We start from the raw sequence: 5,283 nt of genomic DNA on the forward strand, positions 1-5,283 counted from the left end.
GAGTCTTGGGAACCCCCACCAGGAGAAGGACAAGTACTCCAGTAGATGGATGACCTCTTAATAGCCAGCCAGACCCAGGAGGCATGTGTGGATTGGACGGTAAGCCTCCTAAACTTCTTAGGTCTGCAAGGGTATCGGGTATCCCAAAAGAAAGCCCAGATGGTGAAGCAGTTACAGTAATTTCACTAATACAAGCCGCACCATTTTGACTAAGATTTGGCTCCCAAACCGGAAATGCGGCTAATATTCAGGAGCAGCTAATATGTGAATAATTTTCTGACATTTACAACCTCAGAAGTGCCAGGCAGAGTTCCGAGCCGAGCTGAGCAGCTGCCAAGCCGGCATTTCGCGATTGTTACAAATTGCTACTCTGTTGCGCCGTGGGTGGAGCCTGGATCCCTGCAGGCAGCACAGGGGGCGGGGAGAGAGGCGGGAGAGCTCCCTCCTTCCCTCCTCTGCCGCAGCCCGGGTGAGAGACGGGGGGGCCCCGTGCTGCCATTGCCGCGGCTCGGGGAGCCGGCGGGGGCCCCGCGCTGCCTTTGCCGTGGCTCGGGGAGGAGGCGGGGTGCTCCATCCCCGTCCGCCGCGGCAGGAGCAGGCAGGCTCCATCCTGGCCAGCTGCCGCCGCGGCAGGAGCGGAGAAACTCCGTCCCCGCCCGCCGCCGCCGCCATGGGCACGGATAAGCTCCATCCCCGCCCGCCGCCGCCGCCATGGGCGCGGGAAAGCTCTGTCCCCACCTGCCGCCGCTGCCGTAGGAGCGGGGGAAGCTCCGTCCCTGCCTGCCACGGCGGGGCAGCGCTGGGCTGGGGTGACCGAGCCCAGTGGCAGTGGCGGCCAGCCCCGAGCAGCAGCGCCGAACCCAGTGGCAGTGGCAGCTGGCCCCGAGCGGCGGCGCCGAGCGGCGGTCGGTCCTGAGCCCAGTGGCAGCGGCGGCCGGCCCCGAGCGGCAGCGCCGGGTTGGGCCACCTGGCCCTGTCGGCAGCCCCGAGTGGCCCGAGCCTGCACAGCCTTAGCTCAGCCAATAAACCCCGCCCTCCCGCGGTTCTGTTACTAATTGGCAACTTTGTTGCACGCGGGTCCTCGCTGCGAACGGTAGAGCGGCTTATACTCGGGTGCGGTTTTTTTATGGACAAAAACCGAAATGTTTGCCAACACCCAGAGATGCGGCTTATACTCAGTGCGGCTTGTATTCGTGAATTTACTGTATTTACCTGGGCTATGAAGTGAGTGCTGGACAAAGGACCTTGGGGCAAGCCTGCAAGCCAGCAATATGCCAAACCCCAGACAGTAAGAGAACTGAGAACCTTTCTAGTCATGACAGGGTGGTGCAGACTATGGATTTATAACTGTAGATTGTTCATTAATACTCTGTATGCCTTAATCACGGAAGGGAGCAGGGATGTTCAGTGGACAACATAAGCAACACAAGCCTTTGACCAACTAAGGAAGGCTCTTATGTCAGCTCCAGTCCTGGGACTTCCAGACATAAGTAAACCATTTTTCTGTTTCCTCAGAAAAATGAGAGATTGCTCTGGGAGTACTAGCACAAGACCTGGGGCCGTACCAGAGGGCAGTTGCCAACCTCTCCAAACAGCTGGATAGGGCAGCCAAGGGGTGGCCAGGGTGCCTCAGAGCTGTTGTAGCTGTGAACATCCAACAAGTAAGCAAGTTCACCCTAGGCCAGAAGATGACCATGCTAGTATCCCACACAGTGTCTGCAGTCCTGGAAGCAAAAGGGGGACATTGGCTTTCCCCACAAAGATTTCTAAAGTACCAGGCCATACTGGTAGAACAAAATGATATTGAAACTGTGGTAACTAACACTGTGAACCCAGCTTCTTTCCTCAGCGGAGTGAGGGAGAACCAGTGATCCACGACTCACGACTGCCTGGAGATCACTGAAGCCACCTACTCCAGTCACCTGGATCTGAAGAACACCCCTCTTGAAGACGCTGAGACCTGTTTCACCGATCATCAGCAGAAAAGGACATGCTGGATATGTGGTTACCACATGCAGACCATTGCCAACAAACACCTCTGCGCAAAAAGCTGAAATAATTGCCTAACCTGGGCCTTAGAGCTGGCAAAAGAAAAGAAACCAACATTTATATAGACTCAAGGTATGTATTTAGAATGGTCTATACGCACAAAACTTTTTGAAGAAAAAAAACTCACAAGGGAAGACACCAAAAAGTGAGCTCAAAATTAAAACAAGGAAATATGCTGGCGGGCAGAGAGGCAAAAGACGCAACCAAAGGTGAGGTCAACACTAACTCCAGATGGAAAGATCTCTATTGAAGGTAAGCCAGTATATAACAAAAAAGATAAGAAATTTATTAAAAAAATAAGAAGCAATTTATAACCAAGAGGGTGAGCTGTACCAAAAAAGGAAAATTGTAGAAGCTTTCTACTTGTTGTGGTCATTAGTGCTAAAATAATATGAAAAAACACATTAAGAAATAGATGCCCTATGCAATTATTTAAAAGAGAAAATTCTAGCTAAAAAATTATAAAGCACAGTAGCACAAGTATCTCGTCAGTGTGGTTTTTGCCTCCAAACTAATCCTAAAAGCTTTCCAAAGCCTAAAGTTGGACAAATTGGGAAAGATTGTGGACCTGGGCAGCAATGGCAAATTGATTTTACAGAATTGCCCAGGAAAGGGGGGTAATGTTACCCATTAGTGTTAACAGATACCTTTTCAGGATGGCCAGAAGCCTTCCCTACCCGGACAACTATGGCATGAGAAGTGACCAAAGCATTGTTACAAGAAATAATACCATGTTTTAGGAGTCCCAGCCGCTATATCTTCCGATAGTGGGCCACACTTTATCTCAAAAATTGTACAGCAAATTAGTCGCCACCTCGGAATAGATTGGGAATTGCACACCCCATATCACCCTCAATCCAGTGACCAAGTAGAAAAAAATGAACAATTAGATCAAATAATAAATTGTTAGGCTGGGGCAAGAGGCAAATTTGCCTTGGCCCCAGGCTCTTCCACTGGCACTAGTATGGATTAGAACAAAACCAAGAACAAAAAGGAAATCAAGCCCTTTTGAAATTTTGTACGGGAAACCATATACAGTCCAAGAAGGGATAACATCTATTCAAGTAGAGGAAGAAACTATACAAATACATGGTGGCCCTAAATAAACAGCTAAAAGAAATTGGAAAATATGTGGCTGAGGCCCAAAGCAGATAGTTAGATGAGATGGTACATGATGTGCAACCTGGGGATTAAGTATATGTTAAGTCTTTTGCAGAGAAAACTTTAGAACCACAGCGGGAAGGACTATTCCAGGCACTCCTCACCACCTTCACAGCAGGCAAGATGAAAGAACAGAAAGCTTGGATCCATCACTCCTGAGTGAAGAAAGTTCCTGAAGAAATTTAGAAGATTGCACCATGTGACGGAGACCTGAGGCTGAAATTCACCAGGAACAGCGAGTAATGGACTTAAGTTTCGTGGACACAATGTGAACAGTTTTGACCCTTGTGGTCATTACTATACAATCCCTACTCTCGTAGGGCTTTTAGCAAAATGTTAAGGGTCACAAATGCAAGTATGTGGAAAGGGAAAAATGTTTAAAGTATGTGAATTTGCATTCGTAAAAAATGGGTTCCATGAAGCTCACCATCCATCTATGGAACTCATCCAAGTTAGTCCTAGATGCTGTGACAAATGCTTGACCACGTGTCCTAAATTTAGACTTAAAATTGAAGGATGCACAGCAAAAGGGTTTAATCTTGATTTTAACATCACTGAATTGAGTTTGACAAATCAAAGCCAAACAATTCCACCAGTGTCAAAGAGGACTGTAACAATGTAAACTCTAATTATTTCAAAAGAAAAAGAATAAAAATTGAGTCAGAAATGAGAATGCAAGTAAGTGCTTCTGCCATTTGGCCAGAATGTGCCCCATTTCTCAAAACTCTTCTATGGATTCTACTGATTAGACTGCTTGTCTTCAAAGCTGTAGGCCTTCTAGTTTTAAGAAAAGAGAGATTTCACTGAGATATTAAAAATGAAATTGAGAGTTTTAAATACAAAAGATTCAAAAGTGTTAATGAACAAATTGACTGTGATAGAAAGTAATTTAGTTAAATTATAGCAGCCTTTGCAATCTTTTTTTGTTAGCATTAAGTATGTACTCAAGCACAAATGTAGGTGCAGTCAGTAGCTGCCACAGTTATCAAGGAAGGTAAGAAAAGAGCATTCTCTAATAAAATTTGCAAAATTTGTTTGGAATAATGTCTCTGAAATAAAAAAAGAGCTTCAGTCTTAGTAAGTCTTAGTCAATTTTACCTATGACCCTGTAACAAATATGATAGCCGCTTTCAATTTAACTATACACAATGCATCTGTGAACTTAATACATCCAATAGTCGCTCTAAGACTAAATCATAAAAGAACTGTATTTTACCCTTCTAAACATAAAATGTAAGTATGAAAAATTAGAAAAAAAATAGCAAACCATTAACCTAGAGCCCTGTTCTATGAAAAAACAATTAAGATATATATGTGAAAAAATTTAAAATATGACAAAATATTTGCCTAAACACAAAACAAAGCATTTGCCACTTTGAAATGCATCTAACCAACCAGACAACTTCATTTGTGTATGTAAGACAAGATTGTGTCTGTCTCAGAACAGCATGTCCCACCATAATGATAGATGATCCAATCATCAAAGGAACCCTAATTGCTTGGCTACTAAAACATCAGAAATTAAGGAAAATTTTAATGCAAGAAAAAGACTTTGATCATGATACATCATGACGCAAAAGCCATACAACAGGTTTTTATTCAAAAACACCTGTCTCATCATTGGTGGGATGTGCTATTTGGATGACCACCACAACGAGTTTACTTGTTTGGAATTGGAGGATACCATGACAAGTAGCAAACTTAGCATTGCTATTGAAAGCGTATAGCTTGGCCTTAAAAAAATTGCCACCATGCGTCTTCAATAGATGAGGAGAAATCCCCATATTGAGTAAAAGAATTTATGCATTTCAAAGGAGAAGTGGGGAATGAAACACTAATCTTAAAGAAATTAAGATTTTAGTTAAAAGTTAAAAGAAACTGGGCTTGAGATAGTTACCTGAAACTTAAATAATTGATTGCCTGTCAATTTATGTTTGCTTAGCTGTGCTTGCAATGGGAAAGGATGAAACTAGTGGTTAGGTCCAAAGAACACAAACAATTGCAACCAGAAACTCATTCTTTGCAAAACTGGAGTTGCCCCAAAAGCCATTTGTATTATCATTAATAGAAAAG

The sequence above is a fragment of the Catharus ustulatus genome, unplaced genomic scaffold, assembly GCF_009819885.2.
Source record: "Catharus ustulatus isolate bCatUst1 unplaced genomic scaffold, bCatUst1.pri.v2 scaffold_114_arrow_ctg1, whole genome shotgun sequence".
NCBI lineage: Eukaryota > Metazoa > Chordata > Aves > Passeriformes > Turdidae > Catharus > Catharus ustulatus.